We start from the raw sequence: 26321 nt of genomic DNA, 5'->3' as shown, positions 1-26321 counted from the left end.
TGAATAAAGTAAATAAGGCACAAAGCACTGTTGAAAATATCTGTCTCAGACTGAATCTGGGTAGGTAAATAGCACAGTTAAAGCTAATTTTTAAAATGAAAAACAAGATGAAAAAGACAAATGAAGTTTAAAGATAAATTTTCTTAAGTAAAAAGACTCTATAGGCTTCCAATACCTAGTAATGTTCTAAATGTCAAATAGATACTTGAATAATTGTTTGTCTAGAACATAAAAATGAGATGACATATTAAACTATATTGACTTACATTTGCATCCTGACTATGACTTGGAGAATAGTATATATCTTTAGATATTTTTTATTATTGTTTTATAAACCAGCATTTTATGATTTAAACGTCAGATTGAGAGTTGACTAGTTACCCTAGTTGTGCCACATTATACCATGAGTTCTATGAATCACTAAAAAATTCTTAACCTGACTTATTTAGTGTATCTGCCATTCTGTGGATTTGTTACATAGGGATGATTAATTATGTATTTACTACAGTCATATCCCAATTTACCTTAAGATTGCTGATATGTGTTTAGAAAAGTATTTATTATATTTGCATCTTTGCTTATTTAATGATGTGATCATTTTGCTGTCGTGCTGTCATTATGAGTTCTAAAATTATGCACTCAGTACTTATTTGTTTTGTTATGTGGAGATTAAATCTATTACTTCACATCTTCAAATATTGACTCTTAATTGGTATTTCATCTATAAGTTTAGTAACAATATTAACATTTTTGTTAATTAGGTAAGAACTCTAACTTCATTAAATATTAATACTATAGCTGCTAAAGAAACATAGAAGGGTGGTCTAGTTTTGAAGACTCAGGATTTTTTTCTTTTATTTCAACTAAAAGAAAAAGGATTAAAGAAACTTTGGTATGTATGTGGATCAAAAGTAATGGTCATAGATTTTAAACACATTTAAGGATTTACTATAATATTAATTTCCTTTTCCCCACCAAATATTATATAAATCCATGAATTTTAATTTGTTAATCATCCAGAGAAGAAATAAGTAAACATTATCACTACATGACTTTTGTCTTTATTATTTTTTAATATGAATTAGTCAAAAGCAAAAGCTACAAAATAAAGGACTGAAGATAAAAATTTTTAATCGTTATGATTGTTATAAAACAATACAAATGAAAGTGATCTCTTAACATCAAATATTTGTGTGCCAGAAAGCTATACAAGTGAGTTACATGATATGTGCATGTTTCAAGATATTACTACACCTAGAACTGCAATCTGCTGAAGGGATTTTTATGTTCATCTCTCCATGATCATGAGTGTTGGTTAGAAGAGTCTCTCTCTCTCTCTCTTTCTCTCTCTCCTTCCCTGCATTGCATCACAAAAACTCTGGAAATACATACATGCAGATTTGATGTGGTGATCAAAATAATGTCTTTTAAAACCAAATTTATGTTTTATTGGGTTGGTTTTGCATTAATAATCATGGAAGCCAAAATTAAGTCTTTTAATTTTCCATATCTTGCCAAATATTATTAGGATTTAATATTTGAATGGAGCTAAATTATTTATTTTTTCCATAGATGACTGAGTTGGTCGTATATTACAGTGCAGTGAGTAGTTCAGTGTCTACTTTTTTTCTGAGTTTTAACATCCAGTCCAGTTGACAAGCCTCTTAGGAGTCTTCTTTTCACTATCTGTAGAATAAAGACGATTTCAAAACACATAGGTTGTTTATTCGGGAAGTACTTGCCATGTGAATCTTAAAGTGCTAAAAGATTAAAAGAGAATAAGGAGAATTAAAATCCAAGATTCTCTCCTGAAACAATAAGAATTTTTTTAAAAAAATCGATGGGTCTTCAGAAGTGAAGGAAGCTGTTTCATTTCTTGACTTCTCTTTCTAGGATATATATCAGTAGGGAATCCTAATTTCACTTTCACTGCTCCATAGAGGCCACTACTCCAATGCATAATGGTTAAGGACTAGGACCAGAATTCAGGAAATAAGCTAGTGAATTCTGATCCAACTATGTTTTCAAAATTACATTTAGAGATCATATGTCTGGAGTTTTTATTTTGCATAATCATAATATAAATTGATTATGCCATTGTGTCATATATATCAGTATACTATTTAATGTGCCTACCATGTTCATAGCTGGTTTGATAATTTATTGAATAAACATAGAAAACTTTGCGCTATATATACAAAGAATTATTTTCGCCACTACAGTAATTAATGTAATGTCTTATAGTCTTTGTTTTGCTACTACTAAGGACCTGTATTTAAAAGTAAAATTCTCAAGCCCCTGTGGTTGATTATGATGTAATGAACCAAATTTACTTATGCATTCCTCTGACCATTACTTTGGGTATTCACTTCCTAAATTGAATCTTGACTTGGCCATGTGGTTTGTTTTAGCATTTTGGACAAGGGGTTGATATCAAACATGACAAAGGAGCAGAGATTTGAAAAGCGCTTCTTTAATGCTGCTCTCTGTATAGCTTGTTTTGGTGACTTGGGAAAATATTTCACCTTTAGATTGGTCTTCCATTAATTTCAAATTATTCAATCTTTCCTTTTCTAGCAGTCTAATTCTAAATCTAATTCTAAGGGTGGCTTTGTGGTAAGAGAAGTTTCTAGTAAAGCCTGTCAGTATCTTCACAAAAGAAGGCCAATGTGATGATATACAAGCAGATGCTATTTTTTCTTAAAAATTATTCTTAATGATGAGGATTCTCCTCATTAATAAGATTATAGAGACAGAACTCATTTGCATAACCATAGTAAAAGGGAGCTAAAGAGGCAGCTCTTCATCTTCATGTGTGAGAAAAATTGAAAATAGCAATATGCTCAATAGGCTATGTGCATGTTCTAATCACAGGGCTCTGCATGTCACTTTTAAAATTAACATATAAATAGCTGCTATTTTAACCTCTCTCTTTGAATGAATTATCACACATCAACTAGATATTTCAATTAATGAGATAGCATTGCATAATATTATAGAAAATGGGTATCTCTATTAGGACTCTTGAAAATTGGAGGAAATGATGAAGAGTGTGGCAGATGTCTTCTTCAAAGAATTGTTTGACATACACGCAAATCCACTCTGACGTGAAGTGCCCTGGGAAATGAGAAATATGCCAGAATGGTGTGAGCGATAGAGTTGTGTACACATTACCCATTATATAAAGATTTGTTTATTTTATTTACTTATTTATTTATTTATTTATTTTGAGATGAAGTTTCACCCTTGTTGCCCAGGCTGGCACGCAATGGCACGATCTCGGCTCACTGTAACCTCCGTCTCCCAGGTTCAAGAGATTCTCCTGCCTTAGCCTCCCAAGTAGCTGGTATTACAGGCACCCACCACCATGCCTGGCTAATTTTTGTGTTTTTAGTGGAGATGGGGTTTCACCATGTTGACCTTGCTGGTCTTGAACTCCTGACCTCAGGTGATCCGCCTCGGCCTCTCAAAGTGCTGGGATTACAGGCGTGATCCACTGTGCCCTGCCCTGCTTATTGTTTTTTAAAAGTTTAATGGGATTTATTTTACAATACATTTTAGGCAATGTCATTTCCTTTGAAGACAGGACTGTATCTGACAGCAAGGGACAGAAGTTATGTATGGTCATTATTATTTACAAAATATGATAAATTAAGTCATTGCTATCTCTTTTTGAAAAAGAACTGGTTAAATGTTCTGTCTAATAAATATCATAAAACAAGTAATATAATTTCATGGGATATATGTTATATATAATAGGAGCATACTCCAGGGAATTTAGAAAAATTTAATTTTTAATCAAAGAAAAAATTATTTTTCCTGGTCAACAAAAATAATGTAATATGCAGCAAAATTTTTGTGCTAAATAGTGAAGAGAAACAGGATGGCATGTCCCTACCTCAATAAAATCAGAACATTTAATTAAAGCAATATTTCTAAATTAATTATATAGCATTTTGAGTAGAAGCATACTTATTCTTATGCAGCTCAATCATATATGTTAAACATGTAATTTTATATTTAAGTTCCTTATGACTTTATAATAGAATAATATTTTATTTCATAGCAATACCTGCATGTAGATGCTTTCAACAAATGTGGGTACTATCTATCCTAGATTTAAAAAAATAACTCCAGTTTCAAATAATACTTCTCTGCATCTATCAATGAGTCATATCACTTTAGTATTTGCCAATATTGATTAATTTGCTTAATAAATATTCCATAATGGAAGTCTTATCAGTAGCGTATGAAATTAAAAAAAATAATAAGGTGATATACACAAGACCTCTTTATAATCACATCAGCTTTTGTAGGTCCTGTTAGAACCACAAATCCTTCAGTGGTTAACTGAATGCAGTGAAGTGGGTATAGTTTTAATTAATATTATCGGACTCTATGATGTTGACATATCTGTAGTTCTAGTTACATTTTTAACCTTGAAGTATTCCTTTAAAAAAGAACAATGTGAAATTTCTTAACTAGTACCCAGATTTGATTCAGATTTCAGTAACTATAAATGTTTCACCATCACTTCTAAAAGCAACAGACTCACTGAATTTTATTGTATAAAGCTATTTTTCAATGTCAGTGCCTAATTTTCCACATGAGACTGAATGGTACAAGTTTTCATTTAAAAGACTTTCAATATTTTTTCATTAGTATATGTTGGTCCAATTTTTAACTTGTTGCTTGCTAATTAAATTTTGTGAGATTAGATTGGATTATAGTTAAGAGTGCTTCTGACAGAGGTATTTTGATTCTAGGTTGATATATTTTTAAGTTATATATGAAGAATTGTGGTGATTTAAAATATTTACTCATATAAACATTTTTTATTTCATCTAAGACAGTTTCCCTGCTGTTTTCATATATTATGCTTTCTCCCATAATCGTTTCTCTTCTTGCAACAATTTTCAGCTCTACATCTGTCAAGTAATTATTTTTCCTTTTTTGTTTCAAAAACACTTCACTCTTCATCCTCCACAACAACTCTATATAAATATTTGCATATGTTAAATATTTGATATATTTAGCCACAGCATTAAATTTGTATTTGTTTCTTCTTCTTTTCCTGTCAGTAATCTAAATATGCAGAAAGAAAACAGAAAATATTGGAGTAGACTTCTATTATCCCATCAAAAAATACTAAAGCATCATCACTTTAGTTGGTTGAATCAAAAGACATTATAGCAATATAAATTGTTATGTATCAATACCATGTTCACAACACACAGATGGGTCAAATAATATCGTTGCCTGTATGAAGTGTTAACGCGAACTAAATATGGCCTGAGGACTCAGTGCTTGTATATTTGAATCCTTGTGGATGAACTACAACCTAACTTAATAGGTAGACAAGACTGAGAACCTAACTGGGAGTGAGTGCCTGTAACAGTGGCTGGGTCTTGGCCAATCCCTGCAGCCGTACTTCAACCACTCATACATTGTCGAGTGTTCAAACTGTGTTTAAATAAGGCAAACACTGAGCTGTAACCAAGTCAGTTGTTTCTGTACGTCACTTCTGATTTCTGTATGTCACTTCTTGTTTTTTTGTCTGTAAATCTTCTTCCATCACGTGGCTGTGCTTCTCTCTCTCAATCTGGTGTGATTCTGGGGGCTGCCAAATTCGCAAATCGTTCATTGCTCAATTAAACTCCTTTAAGTTTAATTCAAGTGAAGTTTTTCTTTAACAGAGGAAAGGGTAAAAAAGTGGTTGCACAATTTTCTAAAGATCACAGTCTTGAGACTGTGCTCTGAACCACCACCCTGTGATAAGTAAAGTTCAGCCTATTTATCCCGCAGAAATGTTTCCCAAGGTTTATTTCCCAGATATTGTTAATTCACTGCACCAGACTTATTAAAGATTATTGTTGCAAATTTTTCATTTCTCATAGTTGTTTTCTTAATATGTGAAAAATACATTATCTTTGAAAACTGACACATGAATGATTCCTAAATTAAATAATATTTAGGTAACTTCACAATATTACTTTCAATAATAGGTAACAGTTTATATGTAAAGTCAAAACACATTTATATTAATGTTAAACTGTCTACATGTCAGAAATCTCATATATTTAAAAAAGTGAAAACAAACCAGATTCTCAGTATTTTACAGCAGGGTTTATCATCCAGTAAATTGATATAAAGGAGGGTGGAAATTGCGTTCAGAAAATTTACTGTATTTGACTCACGCATTCAGATACTCATCTAACGAGTCGACATACTTAGGAACTAAATAAATTTTACTTGACCTTACTCAGCAAGGACTTCCTTCACTGGATCTTCACATGCACATAGATCTTTGATTCCCTTTTCCTGACTTCATAAATGCATGCAGCCAACTGCTATGAGCTCCTACGGGAAAGGTCACAATAAGCTCACTCTTTTTAGTTTCTGTGTATTTATATATTTTCTTCTCCCTTCTTTTAGCTCTTTCTTCCCAATTCTTTTTGAACTTCTGCTTTCTCCCGGAACATGTCAGAACCAGTTCCACATGTGTCTTCAGCCCCTAGCAAGGAAGTATAGCACAAATCATTTAAAAATTTGCAAGGATGATCTGGAGAGAAAATAATAAGTTCATTTTTTTAGTGAACCTAGTTATCTTAGCTCTTTATTACATTGTCATAGTAGTTTAATAGTTGCAAAATACTATAGTATATTTTAAACAGGACATATTGGAAAAAGTTTAACATGAACCACAAGATCTTTGGTGTGTATTTATTCCTGTACATGTGTACACAAACAAGTGACAAATCCTAGGCAGAGAAATCTAAAGGTGATCTAGTAGATGTGTTTCTAAAATCATGGAGCTTATTTTTGAGTCCTGTACTGAAGTGTATCATGATTTACAATTCACTGGAGTCTGCAGCAGTGCTCTATAAATACTTCATGAAATATTCTATTGAAAGTATTAGCATTTTGAGATACAGCAGAAATTATTTATATGCCTTTCCTTTTGGAAAACAATTTTTGTCAGTATATACAAAGACATGAAAAACTCTTAGGTTTTGTTTATAGTTGGGAAATCTTGTTTTAGAATTTACTGTAAGCTGAGGCTTTGCATGTTGAGATTCTGCCTTCATTTCAATAGAAGCAAATTCTTATACATATCCATGGAGATATAAATATATATATATATTTCTTAAACATATCCACATATGGATTAGTATCATTAAGAAATGCTGCATATTTTGCAAATTTGAATTTAAGGTATTTTAATACCAATATTTAATATTTTTAGAAGCATTAGCTTTTTCCTAGGGGTAACAAACACATTTTCTTTCTTCATCCAAACTTCAGGAAAGAAAGAAGAAAGCCAGCCTACATGAGTATGGGTAAGAATAAAAACTGTCATTGCAAATAAACATAAAGGACACACCTTGAATATTTAATTTCTAATATAATTTAGAAATAAATATTTATATGTAATGTCTCGAAATGGATGTTTTCCCAAATCTGCCCAGTCTTTATTCCCTAAACCCATTATATTTTTCAGTTATCAGCAATTTGGGGTAATTCCATCTAGTCATGAATTTAGAGAGAATAAGATGAAGAAAGAGATCTGTTTTGTTCAGTAAACACCTGTCAAACTCTTGTTTCAGGCTAAGCAATAGGCTTAGTGCCAAGTGTACAAAAATGAAATACCATGTGGCCCCTGCCATGTACTACCTCTAATTTAGTAAGTAGGAGAAAAAATGCCTACATCATAATAAAAATGTTCAGAAGTAGTTGTGACAGATTAACAAAGTGGTATTATAGACAATACAGAGAAATGACTACTTTTAAACAGAGAATTAGAAATTATGTAAGTTGATACTACTAGCATCCAGAAATTTCTAAAATGTGACTAATTTAAAAGGTCTAGGGTGAAGATAATTCTATCCATGGTAGCAGAGTAAACATAAATCACCTTTTTATCTAACTTATTGTATTATTTTAATATGTATTCTATTAGGCTTTTTTTCTAATTCTAAGGAGCTGTGGGAATGACACAAAAGAGAATATGCTCTGTATATTCTTGATATTTGTTAGTGATTTAAATTAATATTTAACTTATAATCACTTTCATAGTTTGATACATTATGTTTAAAAAGTTCTATAACAAAATGTTTCTGTATTGTGATTAATATTCACCACTTTAATTCCCTCTTGTATCCAGATAATACTCTGAAGTGCTCTATATGCACTTAACAAAAACGAAAAGTATGCCTTTAAGTCTAAAATAAATATCTGAAGATACTAAAGAATAGTCCACTTTTCCTTCTCTTCTTTCAGACTATTTCATAGAAGAGAAGATCATTGAATAGACATCTGTATATGCAGATGCCCTGATCCCTGCATGACTGTTATCCTTCAAGGTAGATTTGATACTTGAGGGAAACATTGGTTTGTTTATTTGCTTGAAATTGATATGTATACTATTATGTAGAGAGAATGTCTGTGCTAGCTTCATCCTGTCAGTCTGTGGACAAGAAAAAATCACACTCTAATTATTTGTTAAAAAACAAGCAAATATGAAACTAAAATTAAAAAAAATGAATAACCAACAAAACACCCTCCTATTTCAGATTTTTTTTTTCTGTTTTTTTGTTTTTTTGCATAGGCTAACTTTCTTGGATTAATAGCATATAGATTGAAAACAGTTTATGAATTTATTTAAATCTTATATTCATGGCCCTTATAAAAATTAAATCGTGATATCTTTATTTGAGAGAGTGGCAGATAACAATTTCTCAAAAACAAATTCTCTGTGGAACATGGCTTATCTCTTTTTTATGAAGGACTGGAATATTTGAAATTCCAAACTCTTTTGATGGTTGAATCAGTGATGTGGAAATCTCTGCACACAAGAACCATATCAGAACCATGACTGATAAACTATGTTGATCCACTTACATGGGAGACTTGAGCAAAGTGCCTATAATATTTCAGAGTCTTCTGTAGGAATTATAAGTAATATATGACCAAAGACACTGAAGAAACTTAGATATCATCAAGGCTTGGTGCTTACAATTTACTTATTTATGTACTTATTTATGATTTGGTGTCTGTGGAGGTGTTTGAAACACAATTTTGGTGGTTAGGATTTAGAGTAGTCCACTGAGAAGTGATCACGAATGTGGGATAAGGTTAAGAATGAGCAATCTCAGGCACATGGCTGTGCTTGGGTAACTTACTTAGTAGTTCTGTTACCAAATTTCTATTTCATTCCTACAAAAATATCTTCTAAACCAGTGGGAATTTACATTTTTCATGTAAGATAACGAAGCCAGTAAACATGCTTACAGTGGTCTTTAGAATTGGCGCTAACAGCTGTGACTTAGGGAAACAATCAGCATTTAAATGGGGAAAATTAAAACATAAAATAACTTGTTGTCACATAAATTATTTTTATGATGTACTACTGTAGCTATGTTATGCATGGGCACGTTCTCATTTAAAATTGGGTTTCTTGAATATTGTTTATGACTTGAAAATATGCATGCTTTTTTGCTTTAAAAAGATCCTAAATGCTTTTTGCATATTCTATAAGCACATCCTACGAGCTTTTAATAAAACACTGACTTAAAGGTTAGGAGGGTCACTATAAATTTGTGACTGTGTCCCACTCTCTTCTGCTCTTCTGCTTCATGGCCTCTAGGCATTTAGTTTGTAAGAACAGATAATGAAGAATGGTAAACGACTGTCTATACCAGACTGATTCAGAGGCACAGTAATACAATACTGACACATGCTTAATGTTACTGCTGTCGAACAACAATATAGCTTACAGTTTATTAACATTATTTTCCTCATGACTGTATTTTTCTTATCATGGTAACTTTAGAACTTCTCTCATGTAACATAATTTGTGAATATATACCCAATTAGAATTCTAGTTGCCTTGTTTTATGTTTTCTAGATAGGCAGCTATTGGATCAAAACCACGATGTGGCTAAACGTGGCTGTACTATCTTCTAATCAAAGAGCCCATTTGAACAGTCAATTAGAAGAAAAAAAGTAGCTTCATTAACAATGGTTTTTAGGTGCAGAGTATTGTAGGTATGTTTAAAATGGTGTTGAGTTATTTAAAAATATCTCTAAGTATGAATTATGAAATAAAATTGTGTGAGTTATTGATATCTTGAGATAATGGTTTAGGGATTAAAGCACAAAAGGCTTGTTGAAAACAAACCTCCTATATTTTCCAGTTGGCTAAGTCTCATGTATGGCTTAAGTTGTTCTCTGCTATTCTCTCTTTCTCTCTCTCTCTGCCTTTTTCTCTGTCTTGAATATGTAAATTTAATGTATGGATGCTGAGTCTTAAAAATTATAAGACCTTCTCATTTAGCCTAAGCCTTTTTCACCATCAAAAATTCTTTAGACACAGTCACAAAATTGGCAATATGAGGCTTGTGAGATGCATAAAGCAAAAGCTTTGTTTTTTCAGTCCTCACCCCCTTTTAAAAATTATCTTGGTATAAATATTGCATTGCCAAGAAAAGTCTACTTTTACCCTTCCAAGTTCACCATGCTTTCCTCTTCTGTGGTAACACCCATTACAATCTGTCCACATGCCTCTTGTACTTTCCACATTATGAAGTGATAACATCACCCCATTTTAAGTGCACAACCACCCTTGTGCCTGGTAAAAGGGCAGCATCTCTGTGTTGTAGATGCGGAGGCTCCTGTCCAGAATGGCTAGTGACAGGTAGCACTGAAACTAGAACCCGTATCTAGTAAACAATTTCAGTGCTCTTCACATGTTGGCTGCACAGCCCATCACACTCACACTGTGGACATGCCAACCCTAGAATTTTAAAACGGGATTTGTTCCAGGGTCACTTAACTAGTCTTACTGCCTCTTATGATTATGCCTCATTTCTGAAAGTTGAAAAGTGTGCTCTTGCAGAGAGAGATGGCCCCTGTGGATGCATTACATGTCTAGCAAAAAGTTGTGTGAGGCCAGGCGCGGTGTCTCACGCCTGTAATCCCAGCACTTTGGGAGGCAGAGAGGGGATCACCAGAGGTCAGGAATTGCAGACTAGCCTGGCTAGCATGGCAAAACCCCGCCTCTACTAAAAATACAAAAATTAGCCAGGCGCGTGGCAGGCACCTGAAACCCCAACTGCTCGGGAGTCTGAGACAGAAGAATCACTTGAACTCAGGAGGTAGAGATTGCAGTGAGCCGAGATCGAGCCACTGCACTCCAGCCTGAGTGACAGAGCGATACTCCATCTAAAAAAAAAAAAAAAAAAAAAAAAAATGTTGTGTGGGTGTGTGGGTACGTCTGTGTGTATGTGGAGGTGGTGTACAAAAAAATGCAGCTGTGTCCTGGTGAGCAATGACTCAGCCTGTTAGTGGCACAGTCAGGACAAGTAAGAGAGTGCATGTCCTTCGACTCAGCCTCAAGGACAGGGGCTTCCTTTCCCATTGCTGACCACCCCCACCATTTCCATTCCACTCAGCACTTCTCTGTGTCCTATCACACTCAGCTTCGAAAGTTACTCAGATTTCGTTTTTAACACTTGGCCAAAATATAAATAAAATGTTTCTCAATGCCTGCATTACAAACTCTTGTCAGTAGTATTTTCAGGTATTTTGATCCCTCTTATATCTGCTTTTTCATTTTGGAAAGCTAAAATTATTTTTGAAAATGTAAATAAACAGATACATAAGCAAAATGCAACATTTTCTGAAGTTAGAAAAATATAATTTTACCATGATGAGATTCCTACAGATAGAAATTGAGGATCAAAGATAAGGCATAAATCATGGGTATGGATACTCCTTGGGGTTCAGCCATTGAATTTTTCTTAAATAAATTATACCCTTTCAATTTCCTATTTCCTTTTTCTTTGTGCATCTTTGATGTTTTAAAAGATTTAGTGTAATTCTATGGATTTGGAAAACAACATAATTGATGGGTTATTTGTATAAACAAATTTGCATTAATGCAAAGTTAGAAATACGTTACAAGTGAGTTTGATTTCTAAAATTTGCTTTCTCAGATGTGACTGGTAATTGCTTACAAGGAATAATTTACTATTTCCTCTTTCAAGAGACTTATGACAGTTGAGCAGCAATCAGGAATGAATAAACTCAAGGGGAGTGAACAATATTACATACCCCAACAGAAAATAATTGCGACATTTATTTCTAAGATCTATGGTAAAGCTTATGAACAGATTCTCTTAAACTTGGTTACAACTTGTGCTGCAATATGGATTCTATAAAAATGAAATATAACAACTCAGTTTTGCTAAATTAAATGTATACTTTAAATTTTTAAGTCAAACTGCTTTGATTATAAAGTCAATATAAAACTAAAACAAACAAATGCCTAAGAATACATCAAATACGTCCATGTATCATTCAGCAGCTATGCTTCAAGGATACAACAGTGTTTTTTCAAGTCCCTGGTTTTGGGAGGCAAGACAACTTTCTAGCTTTGAAAATTATGCAGTTTTGGTATTTGGCATCAGCTTCTCCTTGTGCACTTCAAATGATTCTCAAAAATAATTTAAAAAATAAACAAGCAAAGGTAAAGCAGTACTTATACAGATAAATTATGTAATAGCTCTTGATATTCTACAATCAGGCATTAAAATAGAATAAATAAAGGTACCTGCTTTCCAAGATTTTTGAAATTGTTTATTTCATCATCGCCAACCCTATGTTTGGTAAAAAATAGTTGAAGGTATTACCATTTTGTTTTAGTGTTTTTCTAGAATCCTGAGTTTTGTGACTTAACATAAAAAACTTCAATGATGGGGCCGGGCGCGGTGGCTCACGCTTGTAATCCCAGCACTTTGGGAGGCCGAGGCGGGCGGATCACGAGGTCAGGAGATCGAGACCACGGTGAAACCCCGTCTCTACTAAAAATACAAAAAATTAGCCGGGCGTGGTGGCGGGCGCCTATAGTCCCAGCTACTCGGAGAGGCTGAGGCAGGAGAATGGCGTGAACCCGGGAGGCGGAGCTTGCAGTGAGCCGAGATTGTGCCACTGCACTCCAGCCTGGGCGACAGAGCGAGACTCCGTCTCAAAAAAAAAAAAAAAAAGAAAGCCAACATGAATGCTATTAATTAGAAGATTAATTGTGTTTTTTAAAAATCTATACATTCCATCTGATATATATTATATACAATATATATTTATATACATACAATTTAAATATATATAACTTAAACCACTGTTTTTGTCAAAGTAGGCTAATTGCCGTAACAATCTATCACATAAGAAACCTAACATAATACAATTTTATTTTATTTGCTTGAGTAATTATCAATCACAGATATTCCTAGTTGTGCAGCTCCCCTTCAGATTGTCATTTTGTGTCTTGGGCTCCGTTCATTTTGGTTCTTTCCTTCTTTAAAATCAGAAAGTTCTTTATTAAATGGGCAACAAGCAACCTAAAGTATTAAGAGTAGGTAGAATGGGAACTGAAACTTTAACCAACAAATACGTTTCCTTTTAAGAAATATAGGGGCAGAGAAGAGCAGGCAGAAAGCCTCAGGGTTCCTACTTTTGAGGGTTGTGCCATATGACTACTGCTACCATTTGATTCTAACCATTCTAATCTTTCTAATTTGTCTTGTTCTATTCCCAGCAGCCCTCTTATGCTCCACTAGTCTTTCTCAGGAAACTTTCCTCCATTTCCCAAGACAAAGAACCTCCTCCCTCTTTCCATCTTGAAAATGCTGATATAACAAGTTGTTTTCCTCTTTCTCCAAGGGCAAACAAACATTCGCTTTAAATAGATTACTATTCTTCGAGAATAAGACTGGTTGAGTTACAACAATGTAAATATATTCATTTTATTAACATAGTTTTTACTTGTTCTTTGTGAAAATCAATCCTGGCATCATTGTACTGAGAATGAGCTAATGCTTTGATTAGAAGATTCTCACTACATAGGTCTCCACATTAGAGGCAAATGCTTTTTAGTAATTTGCAGTAGATGACACATGTCACCAACTACGAATTTTATCTTATATCCCTTATATTTATACCTTGCTATAAAGGGGATGGGAATCTCCATTTTGTCCCACTAGAAAAACCTAAAAATTGACCACTCTGTACAACTGTATGAAGATTGAAAGCTGATTATTAGTTCTTGTGTACTGGGACAGATTAAGTATGTAGAGGACACATGCCAGAACTTTCACAAAGCCTTGATATTATATCAGAAAACTGCCAAATGTATTTCTTTAAAAACGAAATGCATGTGATTATTTAGTAATATAGTCTGCATGTTAACAAAAGTAAAGGATATGCTGTCTGACTTATGAAATATTCACTTACATGCTAATTTAATTGAAAAAGCTCAAAATTTGACCTTATGAATTGCATTTAAGAGATAATGCAATTAAGAGATAATGCAATTAGAAGCTGGGCATGGTGGCTTACGCCTGTAATCCCAGCATTTTGGGAGGCCGAGGCGGGCGGATCACCTGAGGTCAGGAGTTGGAGACCCGCCTGGCCAACATGACAAAACCCATCTCTACTAAAAATACAAAAATTAGCCGAGCATGGTGGTGGGAACATGTATTCCCAGCTACTTGGGAGGCTGAGGCAGAAGAATTGCTTGAACCGGGGAGGCGGAGGTTGCAGTGAGCTGAGATGTGCCATTGCACTCCAGCCTGAGCAACAAGAATGAAACTCTGTCCAAAAAAAAAAAAAAAAAAAAGGTAATTTAGGATCACCTCTAGTACTTTTAATCGGACTCAACTGCCTACCTCAAAACATCAACAGCATTCTTACCACTGTAAGAGAAACATGATGGTGCTGATGGTGGTGGTGGTAGCAGTAGAAATGGGAGAAGAATATTTTAATTATTTAAAAATTAAAATGCAATTGTTTTAATATAACAGTACAGAATTTAAAAATGTCTGCAGGTATAAAAACTTCAAGCAGCTCGGCCACTAAAGCAATCACCAAAATATAAACATTTCAAAGGTTGACATTCTTTTAAATATAAGATGATTTTCAAATTGATATGCAACATGTATTTCTCACACAATACACAGGCTAAGTATTTATAGTACCTTTTTTGCTCTTTATCAAAACATTTGCTCAAAGACTAACACTTTCTGAAATGCAGATTAATCATCATTATTACTTTACATGACTTGGAAAAAATAATATTTTTTATGTCTACATTGTATTCTTCTCTTCGCTACTAACAAATTGACAAGAGAGTTTACCAAACCGAGGTTATCTTACTACATGTACTCAAGAGATTTTTATTTATAATTCTGTTATTACTATTCAAGGAACTTAACAAAAATTGCCGTAGGATCAATACTACATTACTCTCCTAATTTTAGCTTGCACTATAAGCCTTCTGCACATATTATTCTCCTAATTTTAGCTTGCACTATAAGCCTTCACAAACTTTATGAGACAATATATCACTTTATAGTTAAAATATTGAATATATGAATTATCAGGAAGTGTTTTTGTTTGTTTGTTTGTTTGTTTTACCCTTACTTTACTCAAGGTCATACATCTAAAGTTTTTAGGATACTCTATGAATTAGTATATCCTAAAATCTTATTCTATTTAATTAAAGACCTGGGTTTATAAATAAGGTTAAGTTTAGATCAGGCCAGTGTGTCTTGAATTCATTGCCACTTTCGATATCAGCTCTACCTTTCCTACTTGAAGCATTCCACATCTTGCACATGCATTATCACAATGATTTCCCAAATGGCTTCCTTGTTCTCCTCTTTCTACTAAAAATATCTCCTCTAAAAAATCTTTCTAAAAAGCCAATGAGATCATCTGATTATGTCCCCTCTCTGCATCTGATTTCGCCACTCCTTTTGGTGCCTGTAAAAAATGGACACTTCTTTATTATTCTTTGCTTTCTTTATAATCTCCACGATCTGGACCTTACCTACTTCTGCTTTTCTACATATCTATCTTCTCACCTCTCCTACCACATCCCTGACATAGCACATTTCTGGCAGTTTCTTAAGATGTACAAGTGTGTCACATCTTTTATATTTGTTGATCCCTGTGCCTAGGGCACTTTTATTTGTCTGGTAATATTTTGATTATGCACTGACGCCCAGTTTAACTATCTCCTCCACTGATTTGCTGCACCTTCTTTGAGTCATCTTTGCAAACATGTGCCTCTCTATAGTAGCATTGCTATAATTATCTCTTAACATGTCTAGTGCCTCCACTAGTCTGTTTCCTAAAGGATTAAAGAGTGGTGTATTTATTTCTGTGCCATGACTGCATAGACATGCAACCTGGCATACAGCAGGTGCTTTTTTAAAGTTTAGTAAATAAATGAATATTGCTGGAACAGCATTTAGTTCTGATGGCTGGCTCACTCATGGCCATCACATTTGTAGACATCACATTTACTTTGAGCCTGAATAAGAAGAAATCTGAATTAAAACTATATTTTCTGGCAGGATTCAAAGAGGACATATAATAGTCCAGAAAAGTTTTTAATGAATGAATATTCACAGTAGGAGCTCTGCTTTCAAAATGCAAGAAAGAGAAGAAATAACAATAAAAGCTCAGTATACTAAAATTTGATAATGTACAGTTTGTGTTATTCAGCTGATGTTTATGATTTTAGGCTTCTGTTCAGATTTAATTTCATGTTTTCTGGCAAAAATGTTCATTAAAGACATCTGTGCTCTTCAAATGCAAGTACTATTTGTATTTTTAGCTTGGCATTGGTGTCTGTATGAAATAGAGGATTTGTGTAATATATTTGAATTAGTCTATTAAAATAAAAAGTGTATGTGATCTGTGGGTGTGGCTTGTAGGTTGGGAGGATTTACTGGTACTGCAATGTCAGATGTGTGTGAAGACTGTTTTGTTATTGAGGAAATTAAATTGTACCTATGCTATATTTTTAATATAAGTGTTAAATTATACATCATTTTCACAACTAGTTTAGTGTCTATAGTTTAATTAATGTCTTCAATATTTATTTCAGAGTTTTTAGCACTAACCATGCTAGAGGTTAAGGTAAATTGTTTTTAGGTTTGCTGGATGAAGTTTTTGCTCTGGCAATTACCATATCCTCAAGAGGAGTGGCAGCCATATGCTTATGATGATGGTTTTTATCAGGTACATTTCTGTTGTTATTCACTTCACAGAAAGCTTTTGTTTGCAGTAGTACGAAAGGCTTCTTCAATGTTTTTTATTCCCTTTTGTTTTTAATATCAGTGGAGTGCTTATGTTCCTGTTTTCTTATGAGTCATTAAAACAGGAAGGGTTTTTAAAGTCACACTTTCCAATGTCCACAGATAATGAAAAAGATTTAAAGTTTAAAGCTGATAATATGTGAACAGATTTATTATAAAAGGCCATATTATGCTGCTGATATTTCCCATTCTGTGTGTGTGTGTTTTCTCCCTTAAAAATGTGACAATAGAAATCTCTTGCCATTAGAATAACAAAAATCATCTGTCTGTGAATATTTAAAACTATGTAGAAATACAAGGTAATAATTGAGAATAATTTCTACAGATGTTGCAATGAAATCAATCGGTGACTTTATCTTTAAAAATAGGACTTCATGTGCCCTTATACTTACAGACTAGATTGCTTATTATGTATTCACTGGATCTGTTCTGTTTCTGAAAATAAAATAAATAAGAAATGCACTTCCTCTCAGGAAGACAGGACCAGCCAGTTTGTACTTTAGCCTTATGTTTTCTAACCTTAGGAGCATCTGCCCCTGACAGTAGGTGCTTGGCAGTTTCATGGGACTTAGGAGGAATGTGCTGCAGAAGAAGGATGACTGCATTGTGTCAGGGCCAGTGAGTGCCACGCTCATGCTGGAAGCCATCTAGCAGAGCTCATGTGGCAAATGATGCATGGAAATAGGGGGAAAATATCTCCCACACTATAAGCCTTCTGTTCTTTTAATCCACATGCACAAAAAGAGAAACAGATAAATGCGTATACACGTTTTCTTTTATTCTTATTTCAGAGCAGGAGTTTGAGCTTCAGAAAAGTTGGTTGCATTATCTCTGTTAGGATGAGAAAAACTATTTGAAAGGGCGATCAAACAAATTGGAGAAAAAGAAAGACATGCAAGGAAGCCAGATAAAAAGAGTCTCTGAGCACCAGGTAGAACTTATCTTGCTGAGAAAATGAGACCTGATTTTCTTGTTTTGTTTGTGTTCTCCATCTGTAGGACTATGAATCCTTAAAAAAAACCTCTTTTGCCCTTGAGAGCTAATGTTTCTGTTTAACATGAGCTGCCTTAGCTATTTCGTATTGTTCCGAATGTACTATTTTAACACCTTTTTATTTAAAAATGCTGTCTAAAAATCCTATTAATTACAATTATTTATTTAAGAGTTCATCCTACTTTTAAAAAGATAAATAAATTCTGATAGAAAAAATAGGAGAAGATGGGTGTTTGCATCCTAAGACTGAGTAGGCTATACAAATGTTAAAATTCAATTATGTATTGACTATCGTTTTCTTTTCAAGACTTGGCATTATGGCTGTTATGTTAACATTTTTGAAATTTGTTAATTAAGCCAGCACAGTCAACATGGTCTTCTAGTACCTATTGTTAATGAGTTCATATTATTGAAAAAGCACACATGTAGATTTAAAATACGTAACCACATAAAAATTTAAAATACGATTTTATAAAAATTTTTGAAGGAGTGAAGAAAGTCCACAGAGCTCCGTACTAACAGGGCTACATTAATGAAGACTCACCTCTATTTTCAAAGATATGGCTATGTAAAAATGTTAGTAGTTCTGATACGGAAACAGAGATTGCATAAATTAAAGAATAAAGTTTTCGGCTGGGTGCGGTGGCTCACGCCTGTAATTTCAGCACTTTGGGAGGCCGAGGCAGGCGGATCACGAGGTCGGGAGATGGAGACCATCCTGGCTAGCACGGTGAAACCCCGTCTCTACTAAAAATACAAAAAGTTAGCCGGGCGTGGTGGCGGGCGCCTGTAGTCTCAGCTATTCAGGAGGCTGAGGCAGGAGAATGGCGTGAACCCGGGAGGCGGAGCTTGCGGTAAGCGGAGATCGCGCCACTGCACTCCAGCCTGGGTGACAGAGAGAGACTCTCGTCTCAAAAAAAAAAAAAAAAAAAAATATTTCATAAAAGTAACAATTTTCTATTAAGTTTCTAGCAAAGGATTAATATTATTTGTATTAACTACATGCAAACAATTTGACAACCACAGCAGCAGCAACAGGCATTTATTGTTGCTTCCTATTTGCCAAGCTCTCTATTAAATACAAGTTACCACATTTAAATCTCTCACTAATGTATGAAATAAAAACCAGGTTTATCCCCAGTTTAATTTTTAGAAAAATCGAAGAAAGGTTAAGTCACATGTCCAACATGTGGTGGCAGAGTCCCTAATGGAGGCCGACTGAATTTAAAACCTATGTTCTAATCCATAATCTAAAGTGTGTTAATGAGGTTAAGTAATGTATAAATCTTAGATCCCTTGTGCTAATAACCTCAAAATACACAACAATAAATGATTAAGTACAGATCTTTATATGACAGGTTATGCAGTGGAATTATACGGAAGAAGGAGGTCAGTGAACACTAGAATGACCAGTAAAAGCTTTTCTGGTAGGTATTTTGAGCTGACCATTGAGGAAGGGACAGCATTTCATTATTGTTTATAAAGGTAATGGGGATGGTGGAGAAATAATTCTCATTTAGGAAAATATATGAAACATAGCAGGGAACATAATGTACTCATAAGACAGAATTTGAATAAAGAGTATCCTTTTGCAGAATTCAATTCAATTCAAAATTGCTTTTTTAGTCCCCTCACCCTCTTCATAGCACAACCCAAGAAGATATTTTGGCAAAAAATCACAGTATTGTGAAGTAAATTGCTGGTGGAAACAAAATAAAGAAAGTAGCTATTTGGAGTTTATTCTTGAAAATGACTCATTCAACTCTGTATGATTTTGTTTTCTTATTCTCCAATGATTGGCTGCATGGCTTGAATAGCTCTGCACATTCAAAGAATAAAAAATCTTTAGATCTGGGAAATAATGACAAAATGCAATGGGCACTAGGACAAAGATGTGGGCATTTTCAATGAGAATTTTTCCATAATGCAAAATGTTATTTTCTGGAGTGACCACTCCAAATAAGGTACAATATACTGTCCACTTCAGTTGCTTCTTCAGGGGTAAAGAAAGTAATATTAGGCAGTATAATGAAACAGGAGAACCAATTCAGTGTGGAATAGTTCTACTCAAGGTGAGATTAAAAACCTCAGGTTCGTCTTTAGACGTTGACTTTTTATTGTACCACATATATCCCTAAATAGATGTATGCCTCCTTTTTGACAAATATGAAACCAAATTTTTTCAAGTTGTTTTTAAGTCAGTGAAGTCGAATAGGAAAAAAAGTTACCTAGATAATTTCAGATTAAATAACATGTCCTATATCAATGCAGTCTATGGATGCTAAGAAATAATATGGATGTGGACATAAGGTTGGTGATCTTTAATTTTTTTCAAGGAAGGATATATAATAAAAGCAAAATACTGCCACGATATCTTCTCATTTTTTTAGCATACAGAATATTTAAATGTAAAGTAGGAAGTACACAATCTTACAATAAAGGGTTGTCATGAAATTGAATGAATTAAATTGAATATACTTGCTACATTTTTCTTATTTTTATTATACTCTGATGGAAAAGCAAAATGTTATCAGTGACTAACTCTGGTTTGTGGATGGGACTGGAATCACCTCATTCAGATTAATAATTTAAAATCATGTTACAGCCTGAGTGACCAGGAAATATCTATTATGCTACTCTCAGTAGGATACAATATGGAAATAGCTTTGTTTGTTTCCTCTATATACTTCAAACCCATTTTCCAAAATGTCTTTTCCCTATTATTTCTCAACATCTTATGCATGTTCCCAAAGTTTTCTGTTTATTTTTGGCTATTAGAACAGTTTTATTTCAGGTATTAAAAAGTGCTAATAAATTTGAATCAAAATATTAACCTCTCATTCAATTCAAACTTATCATGCTTAGCAACTCAGACCACCGTTAGAATTTTCATAACAGCAGTGGGAGAGGGACCATGGTCTGTTCTTTTTGTTCTTATTATTCTTACTTCCCCATTTGCTCTGCTGTTTCTGGCACCTCCAGAAAGGGATCAGGGCAGAGTTACCTAGAGTCAGGGTGAATTAAATTCCTCTTTGTTTGGAGCTGATGTAATTTGGCACTGTATGTTATATGACCAAATTTTGTCTATCTCTTGCATGAAACTCTTTTGCTTATTTTTTGAAATGCTTTCTTTGAGGGCTGCTGCACTGAACTATTACCTATTGTAAGTAATGCTCTATTTAAATAACTTCTCATATGGCCTCCAAAATTCCTAACCACTAGCACTGTAGCTTCAGCATTTCTACTAGAACAGGGGTCCCCAACCCTGAGGCCCCAGATCGGTACCTGCTCATTGCCTGTAGGGAACCAGGCTGCACAACAGGAGGTGGGTGGCGGGCTGAGTTCTGCCTCTGGTCAGATCAGCCATGGCATTAAATTCTCTTAATAGCACGAACCCTATTGTGAACCACGCATGTGAGGATCCAGGTTGTGCACTCCTTATGAGAATCTAACTAATTCCTGATGATATTAAGTTGTGCAGTTTCATCCACAAATCATTCTCCTTCTCCCCTGCATCTGTGGAAAAATTATCTTCCACTAAACCAGTCCCTGATTCCAAAATAGTTTGGGACTGCTGAACTAAAATAGCTGCAGCTGGAAGGCAGAAATCCTGGGACAAATCTCGTTAAAGTAAATCCAAATGTCAGAAAGCATAAAGCCATTGGGATTCCTGCAATGTTGTTCCAACAAACTGGAGGCACAGACCACGCTCATCATTCTCCCCTTTCCTTGTCCTAATCCATTAACAGCTACAATCAACTGCTCTACTTGAGAATTCAGGGGACAGTCAAGTCCAGATCATTATGTCCTACTATAACTCCAGAGCACTATGTCAAATTTTGCAAGTATTCTTTCATCGTGCTCAGTGATAATATTATAGCAGGGCCATATCTGTTTTACAGATTAGCAACTATCCATCTAGAAACAAATTTTTGGTCTCCTGTCTGGAAACCAATCCTATTTCACCATCACTGTTATAGTCTCTCCAAGGAATTCACTTGCTGCTCATTTTACTTGGCTGGAAGTGGATGACGGAATATGCCTCAGTTCTCTCTGCTGTTGCAAATTGCCTTAAATGATTATTTTCTCTCCTAAGTGAATCTATGGCCTTTTATTTAGCCTGCATATGGATGTTGGGACTATTTTGTGGTACTGCTTATTAAGCCTTGAAGGGGTACACTTTTATGTGTGGAAAATCATCCCCCATTTTATATGTCTACATCTAAGGGAAAAATCCCTTAGACATAGAAAATGTCCTGTCCAAAATTCATTGGATTTGTTTTCACATTTTCTGAATAATTTATCTGAAGTATTGGGAAAAACATTGATCTAGACAAACCAGAGTTGTAGACTTCAGATATTACTTTTTAAAAGCTAAGGTTAATTGTAAATTTTATAGAAATTGTAGTAAATGGCTCAGCTCTTCTTGATTTGAGAATGGGCATACATAGGAACATTATTCTTCTGTCTTCTATTTGGAAACATTTATTTACAAAGCCATTGCTGGGGAGGAACGGTTCCATGCAGTATCATCTTGAAGCTGAGTTTTAAAATGTGGTGTGTGCTTCCCCATAGATATTTTGAAAGCACTGTTATTCAGTTCTAACTAAGATGATGAGAGTATTTTATTTATTTATTTTATTTTTTAAAATTTAAGTTCTAGGGTACATGTGCACAACGTGCAGGTTTGTTACATATGTATACATGTGCCATGTTGGTTTGCTGCACCCATCAACTTCTCATTTACATTCTGAAGGAAGCGCTAAACTTGGAAAGGAACAACCGGTACCAGCCACTGCAAAAACATGCCAAATTGTAAAGACCATTGATGCTAGGAAGAAACTGCATGAACTAATGGGCAAAATAAACAGCTAACATCACATTGAGAGGATCAAATTCACACCTAATGATATTAAATGTAAATGTAAATGGGCTAAATGCTCCAATTAAAAGACACAGACTGGCAAATTGAATAAAGAGTCAAGACCCATCAGTGTGCTGTATTCAGGAGACCCATCTCACATGCAGAGACACACATAGGCTCAAAATAAAGGGATGGAGGAAGATCTACCAAGTAAATGGAAAGCAAAAAAAAAAAAAAAAAAAAAAAAGCAGGGGTTGCAATCCTAGTCTCTGATTAAGCAGACTTTAAACCAACAAAGATCAAAAGAGACAAAGAAGGCTATTACATAATGGTAAAGGGATCAATTCAACAAGAAGAGCTAACTATCCAAAATATATATGCACCCAATACAGGAGCACCCAGATTCATAAAGCAAGTCCTGAGATACCTACAAAGAGACTTAGACTCCCACACAATAATAATGGGAGACTTTAACACCCCACTGTCAATATTAGACAGATCAATGAGACAGAAGGTTAACAAGGATATGCAGGACTTGAACTCAGCTCTGCACCAAGCAGACCTAATAGACATCTACAGAACTCTCCACCCCAAATCAACAGAATACACATTCTTCTCAGCACCACATCGCACTTATTCCAAAATTGACCACATAATTGGAAGTAAAGCACTCCTCAGCTAATGTAAAAAAACAGAAATCACAACAAACTCTTTCAGACTACAGTGCAATCAAATTTGAACTCAGGTTGAGAGTATTTTAAAGATATTTGGATAGATGGTTTGATGTCTTTCAAAGTGAATAAGGCAGTCTTTTATTTTTTCCTCTTTAAATCCTTTTTCCACTTTCTACACTTTATTTTCTCCTCTTTAAATACTTTCTTTACTTCCTACAGGTGCTCCTATATGCTTTATTTTACTATCCCAAAACTTCCACCTCTCCAAGTCTACTTTTTATATCTTCAGCTCATTTAAGTTCTATCCCTTTATCTTAGAAACCTTTTTATGTTTAGCTTATTCAAAAGAAATTTTAAAAATGGTTTATAATTCTTTGTCTAATGAATGTGAGTTCTTGAGGGATGTAGATCTTGAACTAGGATTGAACTTGGTGCACAGTACTAATTTCTTGAATGCATAAAAGATCTCCAACAAATAATCAGAGCAAATATTAATAAATGAGGATAATTTGCATATAAGTTAATTGAGAAAGTAAATTAGAAATTCAGAGAAAGATGCTAAGTTCTTTTAGTTTCTGATAAACTGGTATTTAAAGACTAAGTTGTATGATAATCATTACTGAATATCGTGGAATAATTTAGATGAGTTGAATTATTGCAAGATCAGATGTAAATATAAACAAAATCAATTTAACAAGTGTACCTTTAAAATATGGATATAATTTCATGTTTATTATATAGCCTTTTATAAAATATATGAATTACAAGTTAGTAGTAGTATTTTTTGTCCAAGAGTTAAGCAAAGTATATCAATGGAATTTAATTATCCATATTATATGAATAATTCCTTTGCTTCTAGTTCTTTTGATTATTTTATTTAGGGCTAGTATACTACAAATAATAAAATACTAATTTAAATTCTAATTTTCAGTTGGAATGTAGGGGGCTTATGTAACTACAGAGTTCATAATATTCAATCTAGCTGGCTTCCGTCAATCTGGATTCAGGATCTCAAATAACAATATCCAAACATGATCTCTTTTCATTTTGTAGCTCTACTTTTCTTTTATTCTCCTTCTGTTTGAGATAGTTGACTTCATACAGTGTCTGATATTGTCATCAAAAGTTTTAGCATTCCACTGCCTAACAACTTATGGAAAGTAAGTGACATATTGAATAATATTAGCAAAATTCTTGAGTTTGACTTTTATTGGGATGACATGGGTTATATTTCCATCCCTGGAATAATTGTTTCAGCCCAAAGAGTGGAAGATACTGACTGGTCAGGCCAGAGTTCTGTGTCTACTACAAGGTGGGGAATGTGTTGAGAGGTTTGGGGATGTCAGCACTGTCCCTGCCAAACCTACATGAAATAAGTATGGGGAAAGGGTGGTTTCTTCCCCCCCAAAAAAGACAATTACCAAATAATAAAATGGATAATCATAAACAATAAATGAGCAACTCAAATATTAATCTATCTAATCTATCCAGTATAGATTAAGTAATAAAACCCAGATAAAGTTATTTGGCTAAGACCATTAGATGGCTCACTAGAATTAGTGATAGCTAGTAATGCCATTTTTGTGATAGCACTGGGACCAGGGGACATGGGTCTTCGGCATATTCTGTGATTGTTTCTTTAAATATGCATAGTGTCCCATCTTTGAAAGAACTTTGAATGGTACAAATTTAAACCATTACAATAATGAGCAAATATATGAGGAGAAACCAGAAATGTACACAAATCAGAATGTTCTACATAAAGTACCTGAGCGCACTCTCCTCCTTTGGAAATCCTAGAACTCTCTAAAGCTAAGGTTTAGAGGGTACAAGTTGACTTAATCCCAGGAAATTATACTTTTGACTCCCTAGAATATCCCACATAGTTGATAATGTTTGTACTTGGACCATATCAATAAGAAATAAAATTAAGTTACTACCATTTTATTTTATTTTATATTTATACTTTTCAGAGATTTAAAGACAATAGTTTTCTGTAAAGTATTCTTCTATTTTTTTCTTATTGCTATTACAGAAAATGATGCTTTGGAAACTAGTTTTGTTTATGAATATTTTGGAAGAAATCTGTGATACAAAACGTATGAATAACTGTCATAAACCTGTAGTAGCTGTTAGATCAAAGCCAGCAATTTTCCTGCATATGTTCTATTTCCTTAATTATTTCATGAGCAAAAGATGATGATGTCATAGGCTTTATTGGTCATCACAGAGGTCAGCCAGTATTTCTGATTGCTTTATGACAAATGAAATTGCATACAGAAAACTGAAGCTCTCATATAGAAATTTAATTCACATTGTAATTAGGTATTTCAATGTCTTTCTGCTGGGTGAGGAGAAGTGCAGTGTTTACAGTTTCTGCATCCTTGTATCTATTTTCTTATATAAGACATTGTGCAAGAAAATGCATTTTCTTAGCAAAAAGAGAGCATAATATTCTATTCTGTTTAATTCACAAGCCCTTTTGTTCGGAGGAATATTGTGATTGATGTCGTACTGCTGTTCTTTTTTCCCTAAAGCCATCACTGTTTCTATTGCTCTGAGTTTGTGCAATGGAGGCAATTCTGTTGTCTTTCTCCCTTTTTATACTTTTGGATTTCATTGTACAGA

This window comes from Nomascus leucogenys, chromosome 2 (genome assembly GCF_006542625.1).
Source record: "Nomascus leucogenys isolate Asia chromosome 2, Asia_NLE_v1, whole genome shotgun sequence".
Taxonomy (NCBI): Eukaryota; Metazoa; Chordata; class Mammalia; order Primates; family Hylobatidae; genus Nomascus; species Nomascus leucogenys.
The sequence above is the reverse complement of the archived record's forward strand: the minus strand, read 5'-3'. Positions refer to the sequence as shown.